Source organism: Aedes albopictus, chromosome 2, assembly GCF_035046485.1.
Source record: "Aedes albopictus strain Foshan chromosome 2, AalbF5, whole genome shotgun sequence".
Lineage (NCBI taxonomy): Eukaryota > Metazoa > Arthropoda > Insecta > Diptera > Culicidae > Aedes > Aedes albopictus.
The window spans coordinates 493,484,096-493,496,265 of NC_085137.1; the positions used below are offsets into that span (position 1 = coordinate 493,484,096).

General features: G+C 42.0%; 1 protein-coding gene across 1 annotated transcript in view; it reads left to right on the forward strand.

The window, feature by feature from the left end:
- The window catches only part of LOC109423347 (synaptic vesicle 2-related protein), a 25,646-nt gene continuing 13,476 nt past the window's right edge, over positions 1-12,170 (forward strand). The window contains exon 1 of the mRNA XM_019698300.3: positions 1-242. The gene's annotated coding sequence lies outside the window, so the exon portion shown is untranslated. The remainder of the gene's footprint in view (positions 243-12,170) is intronic.

Consider the following 12,170-nt stretch of genomic DNA (forward strand, 5'->3'; position numbering starts at 1 on the left):
TAAGCGAAGTTAGTCTTACTTCAACTTCGCCAGCGAGTCGATCGGTCGTCGTCGTAGTCGTTCGGCATTCTACGGTGTGGTACTCGATCGCGCGTGTTTCTTCCCATTCCCCGCATACAGGCAAGGAGATGTGGTGGATCTCTCCCCGAGTGACACTACGCCACCACAACCACCACCAGCAGCAGCAGCAGCACCAGCAGAAGCAGCAAAAACAGTACGATCGCCGTCAACAATATCAACAGGTAGCGCCCAATGGGTGATCGGTTTGGAAATCGATCTTCACTTTCCTATTTGGAATACTACGGCGTACGGCGATCTACGGGGGAGAGCAACTAATTAGGACAAGAATCTTGCGACGGGGCGTGACTCAGGCATTGTTTGTCACATTATAGATGTACAAATGAAGATCGAGATTTGGGATCTTGAAAACTGCGGGTACGCATTAGAGAGGGTGGTAGACATCTTGGACCAAACTTTCTATAACTGTAAACGATCGAACTTGCTGCCTCCGCTGATTTATTTTGAGAAATATGGGGTAAATTGGAAGATATTAAGGTGTTAATTGATGGAGAAGAGTCAGCGACTTCATGGGGAAAAGAATCTCTGGCATGTCGTGATTCGCGAAAGCATTTCTAGGCTTTGCAGTTTTCACATTTGAATCGATTACAGTTCCGCAATGCACTATAGGATATCTAGCAAACTTGATGGTCAAAACATTCTTAATCAAGTAGGCCTATCCCTCCTCAAGTAGGCCTAATTCAATTAATATTGGAAAGGATGTTTTAACAAATTCTCAGACTATTTATCTTATAATTTTGGACTGGAATTAAAGTTTTATTTATAAGAATAGGTACTAGCAATTACAGATACAACTGGGTTTCTATAATGTGCTATAATCCTCTGACTCACCGCAACAATCAAGTAATTTAGCTTGTTATCTATATGACTCAAACTTATACTCTTTCTTGTAACTTTCTTTCTAGTTCAATAATTGTTTTATTATAGTTCTGTTGATGAACTTTCGAGCCAAGAGCAAATATTTGTCAAAAGCTTGTGGTACTTCAGCACTCTTAAAGTACACTTGAGTACTGCTAATAAAACTTGATTTCAAACGAAATCCAACTCAGTCACTATTTTGGCCAGCCATATCAGTCAAATGTGCGACGTCAGCGGAAAAGCATTAATTCGTATATCAAATTGTGTATCGGTGATTGCACCACTGCACTGCAGTGATGTACGAACCGAGCGAGGGAGTTTGTACGAAGCGCGGAAGGCGCGGCACTATGTTCAGTAGGTAGTGGTAGCGGTGAGAGGCGTTGCATTTGATGCGATTCAAATGAGTGCGAAAGTCACATTTCATATTCATATACACATCACAAATTGATGCGACGGAGGCGGCAACGACGACGACGACGACCGATCGACAGACCGGCTGAGATTGGAAAATGCAACGCGAAAGGAAGCTACAAAAACGTGCTTCAGAAGTGACGAGACGTTGGAAGGTGTGTTTTGCGGGTAATGAAGGCGTCTTGTTTGCCTAAAAATGAAAACAATGATAATGATTGCCCGATTTATCCATGAGATTTTTGATGTTATGCAGCTTTTGAAACGCTTTCGAAAGTGCTTGTAGACTTCTTGCGTCTCTATATTTGCTTGCTGAGCGGGCAAAAGCTTGCTTCCATTTACCATATTCTAATAAACCTACCTTTGTTTACCTTGAAAATAGCCAAATTACTTTTTTTTTCTGTTCGGATGAGCCACTGCGACCAGTATTTAGATCTTTTGTGGCAATATCCGTATCCTTAGTATTTAGTGCATGTCGTACTACTCCATTGTCATTGAGAGGCAATGGAGAATCGATTTCTGTACAGATCTTGTTTTGTTACCTCAGAGGTTCGAGAAATCGAGTGTGATGAAAAAGTACCGTTTTCACGGGGATAAAAATCCCAACGAAAGTGCGCCCTTAATCACACATAATCGATTCTATTTCCGAGAAAAACAAAACGGTAGAACTGATATTTGTCCATGCATCGGAACTCTGGCTTCATCCATGTCTTGTTTCTAGTTTAGTCCCAGGACAACATTGAAAAACCCGGGGCTTTAGGCTAGTTGCAAAACGCTGCCAAATTAGAGAATGTGTTCGGTAATAAGAATTCACGTGAGTCCTTGTATCACCAGTACTTATCAGTCCTTAGTAGGTTTTAACGCAATTAGATACGCAAAGCATGTTTGTTTTCCTTACATCAAGTGTAGTCTCGGCGAGGACAAACCGAGTCTTTAACTGTCCGTAAGGCAAAATGCAATTTTAGAAACTGTCACTAGTAACAAGGGCTTCGTACCATGAATCCTTATTACCAAAACGCATTACCCTAGCTTAACAAGTTGGATGTCACCAGGGTTCAGTTTGGTAGATCTTACTCCGTATAGACGTGTGCGCCGCCGCGCCACGCCGCCGCCGCCGACACTTTTTGTCCCACGCCGACGCCGACCGAGGTATCGGCGGCGCGCCATACGCCGCTGTTTGTCACGCCGCCGATTTTCAGTTTTCGCGCCGGTGATCAGTGCACGAATAAAATTAAGTTTATATAGGGTATATGTACCATTCCTTGGCCTAATTTGCAAGCCGCCGTGACAATTTTGACCATAACTCATGAATTTATAGCACTAGAAATATTATGTTGACCCTATTACACACTCTAGGCAATGCGTGTTTCACCAATTGGAAGTAAACTTACGTAAATACTCAAGAATTTACTTAATTAAGCTAAAAAGATTAGATGCGATGGTATGCAACGTTGGTCTATGGTACAAAAATTGGCCTATTAGTGGATACAACGTTGGCCTATTGCTTTCCATGCATTAGAACCACTAATTATCTTATTTTTTCAATATTTCTGCTGAAGTATTATCTCTGCTTGTTCACCAATCTTACTTTTAAATTACATTTTCGGAGCTAAATTTTCAAAAAACTATAAATAAATCACTTTAACTAAAGTTCTTTCTTAATTTAGTAACGAAAACAACGCAACCCTATTATTGTGTTATATTTTTACAGTCACCGCAAACAAAATCTTTCTTCCTGTTCGTTCTTTCTGGTTCTTACGCAAGAAATATTGTTAACGTCTTTTTATCGCTGTTTTTGACGTCACTTTACTGATGGGCCAAGATTTGGGTACATAGTGAAAAAAATGTCCTCAATATTCGGCCCACATTTAATTTGTAAAATAGTTATTATTCGTTGAAAACAAATACACAAGCTCAAAATAGCGTCTTTGACCGTCGCATCAAATGTTCAGTTATTGAAAAGTCAATTCGAAATGTTCCAGAATCATGCCATTTATGATCATGTGTATAGACTACCCACTAAGCCGAAAAATCATGGCGTCTACAAATGCTAAACAAAGTGACATTTTCATTCAATTTTAATGCCCCAAAGTGCTAAAATTGAAACGAAATGTTGCAGTTGTTTGGCGCATAGCTTTTCCGATATCCAGTTATGCGTGTTTGTTTGAGTTTTTGGTTTACATTGAGATAGGCCGAACGAGGGGACTATGCCAACGAAGCATCCCGATACCCTAAAGTTGAGATAAAAAATCTCACGATCACTATCATAAGAGTTTGATTACAATAATTGATTTCTCAACTCTTAGAACACACATTCACATCTCTCCATAAGTTTCTTCAGAGAATCTTCCAGAAGGACTCAGTGATGCCTCTTGGAGATCCACCTCGGATTCCTCCAGAAAAATCGTCAGGTATGCCTCCAGAATGATTTTTTTTTCATAACATCTCTTAGGAAGACCTCAGAGATTAGTCTGAGAGTCCCTCCATGAATATCTTCAGAAGTTCCTTCAGGAATTCCTACAGGAGTTTCTCTAGGATCTAGTCCAGGAGTTTCCTCAGAGGAGATCCATCAGAAATTCCTGGAATTTGTTCAAGAATCCCTCCTGAAATTCCTTTGGGGATTCCTCTTAGAATTACTTCGGGATACCTCAAGAAAAAAATGCAGAGACTCTTTCAGGAGTTCATCAAGGATTGCTCCAGAAATTCCTTCGGTGATCTCTCCAGGAGCTAGCTCAGAGGTCTCCCTATTAGCTCCAGGATGATTCAGGAATGACTCCCTGTGTTCATTAGGAATTCCTTCAGAAATTCCCTAAGCTATTTCAACGGGAGTTCGTTCAGGCATCCTTCCAGAAGTCCCTTTAAATATTCTTTCAGGAGGATTCATAAATGCTCCCTGAAGATCCATCAAGAATCCCGTGAGAAGTTTCTTCAGGAACTCCTGCAAGATGTCTTTAGAAATCAGTCTAGGAGTTCCTGCGGGGATTCCTTCTGAAGTACTATTTGAAATTCCATCAGCAGTTCTTTCCAGGAGTTCAATCAGAGATTCCTCCATGAGTTTCAGAGATTCTTGCAGATGTTTCTTCAGAGATTCCTGCTGAATTTCTTCAGGGATTCCTACAGAAGTTCCTTCAAATAATCTTATACGAAGATCCAAGGAACTCGGGGATTACCCCAGAAGTTTATTCAGCGATTCCAATATAAGAGTTCCTTCCAAGATTTCTTCAGGATATCCTTAGAGAGTTTTTCGAGAAGTTCCTTTAGGAATTCTTCCAGAAGTTCTTACAGGGATCGCTCCTGGGGTTTTTTCAGATTGTAGATGGAGATTGAGATTTTTTCAGGAAGACTCTCGGATGCTTTCAGGAATTACATCAGAGATTTTTCCAGAAGCTTATTCCTTTAATAATTCCCTTAGGATTATATTCAGGCATATTTCCAGGATATTCTTGAGGGATGTTCTTGAGCCATCTTTCATGGAGTTTCTACAAGGATTCCTCAAGGATTTCTTTCTGGAATTCTTTAGAGAATACCTCCTGCAAATCGTTCCCCCTACCCGGAATGATCCGCTGAAAATCCTTCGAGGATTCCGCCTGGAAACCCTGTGGATATTCCTACCGGAATTCTTTCGAGCTATTCCCTGGAATCCGTGCAGGGATTTCTCCTGTAATTTATTCGTGGATTCCTCCTAGACTTCCTTCAGGGGTTCCCCTGGACTTCCTTCGAGGATTCTACCTGGCTTTTTCCTGGAATTCTTTCGAGGAGGAATGGAAGAGGAATGGAATTCCTCCAAAGATACTTCCTAGATTTTCTTTCGGGGTTTCCTCCTAGACATCTTTCGAGGATTCCTCCTGAAACTCTTTCGGGGATTCCTTCTAATATTTCTTCAAATTCTTTGGTGGTTCGTCTTAGAATTCTTTCGGAGATTACACCCAGATTCCTCATGGAATTATTCCAAGGATTTCTCCTGCACTTCATTTAGGGATTCCTGGATTTCTTTCGGGGATTCCTTTTAGAATTCATTCTGGAATGTCACCAGGAATTTCTTTAGGGATTCATTTTATAATTCCTTCGGGTGTTCCTTCTGAACATCCTTAATGGATTCCTTCTGAAATTCTTTCGGGGCTTTCTCCTGATATTCTTACGTGGATTTCTCCTGAAACTTCTTCGGGGTTTCCTCCTGGAATTTCTTTAATGATTTCTTTTAGAATTTCTTCGGAGATTCATACTGGATTTGCTTCGGTGATTCCTCATGGAATTCCTTCAGGAGTCCTTCTGGAATTCCTTTGGGATTTCCTTCTGGAATTGCTTCAGTGATTTATCCTAGAATTCCTTCAGGGATTCCTCCTGGAATTCTTTCAGAGATTTTTCCTGGACTTCATATGGAAATTTCTCTTGAATATTCTTCGAGTATTCCGCTTGGAAATTCTTCGGAGATTCCTCCCAGAATTCCTTCAGGGGTTCCCCCTAGGATTCCTGCAGGGATTTCTTCTTTCATTTCTTCGGGAAATCCCGTCGGATATTCCTGCTGGATCTCTTTCAGGGATTTCTCCTGGACTTCCTTCAGGGATTCCTCCTAGAATTCCTTTAGAGATTCCTCCTGGAATTAATTCGAAGATTCCTCCTTAAATTCCTTCGGGGATTCCTTCTAGAGTTCCTTCGGGGATTTCTCCGGAAATTTCTTTGGGGATTCCTCCTGATATTCCGTCGGGGATTACTCCTGAAATTTCTACTGGAATTCCTCTTCGATTTTTTTTGTAGATTTCTCCTGAAATTCTTTCGGGGTTTCCTCTTAGAATCGCTGCGGGAACTCCTCCTGAAATTATTTCAGGAGTTTCTATGGAATTTCTACGAGGATTCCTTCTGGATATTTTTCGAAATACTTTGAGGATTTCTTCTTGAACTCCTTCAAAAAAAATCTGGGATTTCTTTGGGGATTTCTCCTGGACTTCCATCGTCAAATTCTCCTGGGATTTTTTCGGGGATTCCTCTTGAATATCAAAAAGATTCCTCCTGGAATTCCTTCTGAAATTCCTTTGGTGATTTCTCTTGAATTTCTTTCCGAGATTCTTCCTTTCATTCTTTCAAAAAATCCTCATTCTAATCCCTCATCCTGGAATTCCTTCTGGATTTCCTTCTTGAATTTCTACGGTGATTTCTCTTAGAATTCCTGAGGGAATTTCTCCTGGTATTCGGAGATTCTTCCTAGAATTCCTTCTTAAATTTCTTTGGATATTCCTCCACTCTCTATGGGGATTCGCCTTAGAATTCCTTCGGGGTTTCCTGTTTGAGGAATCCGGTCGTAATTCCTTCGGAGATTCCTACCGGAATTCCATCGGAGGTGACCTCTGGGATTCCTGCAGGGATTTCTCCTGTAATTTCTTTGGGGATTCTTTCTTAACTTTTTTCGCGGATGCCTCCCAAAATTTATTTGGGGATTCCTCTTGATATTTTTTTTGGATTACTCCCAGAATTCCTTCGAGATTTTATCATGGAATTCATTTGGTGATTTTTCTTCAATTTTTTCGGAGATTCCTGCTGGAATTCCTTCAGGATTTCTCCCTGGAATTCCTTCGTGATTATTCCGAGAATGTCTCCTGGAATTTCTTCGGGGATTCCACCTAGAGTAATTTCGAGGATTCCTTCAAGAATTCATTGGCGGTTTTTAGAGGTTCTTTCTTCGAGGTTTCCTCCTGAAATTCCTTCGGAGGTTTCTCCTGATATTTTGTCGGGGATTCCTTCTGGATTTCCTTCAGGATTCCATCTTGAAATTCTTATGGTGATTCCTCTGCTAATTGCTTCGGAAATTCCTCCTAGAATTCTTTCGGGGATCCCTCACGGAAATCCTCCGATTAGAATTCCTTCGAGGATTCGTCTTAGAATTCCTCCGGGGATTCTTCCTAGAATTCCTCCGGGGATTCTTCCTAGAATTCTTCCGGGGATTCTTCCTAGAATTCCTTCGGAGTTTCCTGCTGGAATACTTTATGGGATTCCTCCTGAAATTCCTTCAAGTATTCCTCATGGAATTTGTTCGGAAATTCCTCCTAGTATTCTCTCAGGGATTTCTGCTGGAATTCCTTCAAAGATTCCTTCTCGATATTTTTCGTTGATTTCTCCTTGAAATCCTTTGGAGATTCCCAATTGTAAATACGTGTTATCCCTTACCTCGAAACAGCCGCGACTTCTTCGGCTTCCCAAACTAATATAGTATTAAGGCAGTTAAAAATTTGAAAAATGTAAACTACTTAAAATCAAAAATGTACAAATCATTTCGGCTCATTTATGCCCATCCCAACAAACATTAAATTATTTTAGCCGTACAGGAGTGGAGTCTATTTTACGAGTCGATTTTATGAATGAATTTTGACAGGAGATAGCGTCCAATAACCTGTGAAAATTAATATCATCATCAACATTGTTGTCACTTGGTAAAATGGCTCATTCATTCTAACGTAATAGTTTATGTCATCAATGGTCATGAAAAAGCTTAGACTACAAATTCTAGAGCGTAATGACAACTTCTTTGCTTTGCCAATGTTGAAATTATGGGCAAATTTTGATCACGCCGATTCACGCCGCCGCCGCCACCGCCGAAAGCTGCCACCGGCGTGACGCCGATTACGCCGCCGTCGCCGGTCAAAAATGGCCCTCACGCCGCCGCCGAGCAAAATATAGTCGGCGCACAGGTCTATCCGTAACGCAACCCAAAAGGGAGATCTACCCACGTTACGGGCTCCGTTAAAGATCGAGCATGTTCTAAACCCGCTCAACCATTCATCCCTCAGCACGGGTCGCCTGACACCTTGGATTGGGGTTCCCTGTTTGATGGACTTTTACCCCCGGAACAGGGGATCCGTAGTGTTATTCTAAGCCGGCAACTACACGGACAGCCAAATTACTTTAAAAAGTGTGCTACAGTTTCTAAAAATATGGAATTCCTGGTCAATTTGTGCGTCTGAAGTTCTGATGCACTGTTGAAGCGGGATTTCAAGACGTTTGTCCTTAAAGCCCTTGAAACCCTTTGAAACGCCCTGGACTGCCTTGAAGCACCTCTGGATCATCCATAACCTCATTGAAATGATCTTGAAATTCTCGTTTTTATTTAAGGGTGTTCCTGATACCTCTCATGATACGACCATAACCCGAAACACGTCGAAACGCCCCTGAAACCTCCGTAATTCGACTGAAACGCCATTGAAATCAAGTTAGTTTCGAATGCTCTTGAAACTCTTTGGAACGTCTATACAAAACTCCGAAACCTTCCTGAACAAACCCCCCCCCCACAACCCCACAAATGCCACTGAAATGCCATGATATCTACCTTACCTTGTACTAAAAAGCTAAAAAAGTAACTTTACTCCAACGCCGAGCGTATAGTAGAGCACCATCTTCATCGGTCTCGGACGATGTTCTTCTAGTTTCCCGGAACGTGTAGGGATCGCAAATCTTCTTCAATCGCGTGCAGCCAGAGCGATCGCGGCCGCCCACGAATTCACCGACCTCTACACGCGAAAATGGCACAACTTCAAACACATCCCCATCAATCACTACCTCAGCACTAACACCAAGGGGCGTCTCTACCCGCTATCATGTACTTCGTCTTAGTAGAGTTAATCGTCAAGCCTGTTCTCACTTTCTCTCTTTTTTCAAAAGAGCATAAGTTTCCTCCACTGCCCTATGATCGGTGCCGATGAGATCAATATCGTCCGCAAAGCCAAGGAGCATGTGCAACCGTGAGATGATAGTGCACGCAGATCCCCTAATCGCTCCTTCGAGTTCAATGTTGAACAGCATCCATCCAATGACACAAACGAGGTAGACACTTCGTCTGCGATCCGAATACTTGATTTTGATCCATCCGGCGTTGCGCGTATCAGCCCAAATAGTATCGCGACAGTTTCTTTTATAAAGGAATCTGTAACTGGCACACTCTAGTCTATGCCCTTTCTTGTAGATTGGGCATATGAGGCCATCCAACCAACCGGTAGGCAATTCTTCACCCTCTCAAATCTTTACAATAATCTGGTGGATTGATTGGTGTAGCTACTCGCTTCCGTGCTCAAGAAGTTCGACCAACATCTCGTCCTTCCCAGCAGCCTTGCTGTTTTCAGCTCCTTAAGGGCCTTCTTAACCTCATCCAGTGTTGGTAGTTCCCAGGGCCGGATCTAAGGAGGGGCCGGGGGGCCAGGACCCCGTGCCCCAGCTTTTTAGGGCCTGTATTGGTCATCACATTTGTACCTCCGAGGGGCCTCCACAACTGCTCGGGCCCCGGGCCCCCACAATCGTTAATCCGGGCCTGGTAGTTCCACTGCTTGTTCCTGGGTGTTCCTTCATTGCTACCATTCAACAAATATTCGAAGTGTTCCTTCCATCTGGCTGCCACCATTGTGTTGTCTGTCAGCAAATTTCCTTCCCAGCACATGGTGAGCACAAGCGCAGTCTTTCACCGAGCACCATTGACAGTTGCATAAAACCTCCGCATATCGTTTGTGTCCATACTTTCCTGGGCTTCAGCAATCTCACTCTCTTCGTAATGCCGTTATTTTTACTGCGGTGGATTCGTTTCTCTTCTGCTCTTGCCATCCTGTACCGCTCCCTGTTGAGCCGGGTACCGGCCACTAGCATTCGACCTCTGCGGAATCCTTTTTGTTCGTCACTCGTTGACACTCTTCGTCGAAGCAGCCATTACGCTGGCGTCGCTGAGCGGTACCTATCACCTCTTAAGCTGTTGTTGCCACTGCTTCATGGATAAACCCCCATAAACTGTTGACATCACCAGATCCGTTGGTCTCTCCTATTCTCTAGAAATGCCTTGATACACCCCTGAAATTCCTTGTGACAGCCTTTAAAAGCTTCTGAAACCACCAAAAATCGGCCTTAATGTTAGTTGAAACGTCCCTGAATCCCTTAATACTATGTATTTAAACGCTCCTGAAATCTCCGTAATCCGTAATTTAAACGCCAACTTGACGGAACGCCCCTAAGAAGCTCATGAAATCTCTGAAACGCTCCTGAAGCCCCTTGCTATCCATTTTTTTTTGATTCTCTGGGAACCACAATTGTGACGAGGAGAGGGAAACATCAGAACACATCCTCTGCTATTGCAGTGCACTCACCCAACGTAGGTTCAAAGTACTCAGCAAACCCATTTTAGGGCCTGCTGACATATGGATCTTATCTCCCAAGGACGTGGTTGGCTTCATAAAGCTAGCTCGCCAGAATGGGGGAGTCACATACTGTAACTCAGGATCTCTATTCATCAATAATAGATGGTCTTGGGTTTCTGTCGATACCAAGGTATCTCAGTGACAAACATGTTACTGAGATAACTTGCGTACCTCACAGCAAAAGGGTATATCACAGTAGTTCAAAAATCTGGACGCAGTGATCTTCACCCGACAAACGAGAGAGAGAACCACAATTAGTATAAGCTGCGTGCGAGAAGGCTGCGTTTCAGTAGGAGTGTCATAAAACAAATTTTTCTCTGTCCTCAACACTTCTTTCTATTATTTTAATTGAAAGCACTGCGCAAATAGATCCGATGGTCTATACTGCAGGTAGTTCTCGGACACTTTTAGACAGTTATTGAAGCTAGCTGAAACATAGATGTATGAGCCTATGTGAGTATGCCCCTTATATTACACCAACAGGCAACAAGTTATGCATGCATGTAGATCCGATGACTTGGGCTTAAAAATGTTTTTGGGGAGCATCAAATTTCTGCATTATTTTTTTGAGCACTACTAGAGTGGGTCAACGTTGTATGGAGAAAATTTGAATTTGATCGTATCAACCCGGAGCAAAGCTTTTTCAATCTTTATTAGCGTCCAAAACAACTGTGCCAAATTTGGGAGCGATTGGTTGCTTCCCCGTATTCCGCATTGCGAATGAAATTTGTATGGAATTTAGTATGGGAAAACGTGATTTTTTGCATGTTTCTTATAAATTGAAATTTTTCGTCTAAAACGATCTAACTAATGACGTAGAAGTATAGCCTAGGGTATGCCAAAAAACTTTGCCGAAGACCCCAAAGTGATCCGACGCTTGTGAAAAAAGTTATTCGCTTGGGAACTTAGGCCAAAATCATTAGGCCATTAGGCCGGAACAAATCTCATTTTCTTCTTTTGTCACTTTGCTCTCTGACTCGTCAAGGGGGGGGATGTTAAATAATAAATGTATTTGATGAAAAATTACCCAAACAAATAGGCAAAATCGCCAAACTCATCGGATTTGTTAAGGAATTTTCTCGATGACTCTAATTTCACTTAAAAAAAATTAAATTTCTTAAATAATTTATTTGTGTCCCCCTTCAAAATGTCAAATTCCGACAAAAATTTTCCGAGGGGGGGGTGACATGAGAGAAAATCGAAATTTGTGTCAGCCTTATTGATGTTATTCCTTTATATGTTAAATGTTAAGCACCACCGGGCAATCTGTATGTTATAACTTTTTTCACAAGTGTCGGATCACTTTGCGGTCTTCGGCGAAGTTTTTCGGCATATCCTAGGCTATACTTCAACTAGACGTGTACGCCGCCGCGCCGCGCCGCTGTCGCCGACGATTTTTCCACGCCGCCGAACAAAATTTCAAACGCCGATGAAAAAACGACAAAGATTTTTTTCTCACCAACATTTTACGAACCACATATTTAAACCTGATAGCAATAAAAGTGAATATTTTTAAACAGTTTCTATTGTTTTTTCTTGTGCATATTAGGCGTAATTTTCTGAAGTTCTCGTAAATCTTTTGTAACATTTTTATGTGATCGACTTTAGTGATTTCTTACAGCAATACTTTGAAGATCTTCATTAATTCTATTTTTAGTACTAAGT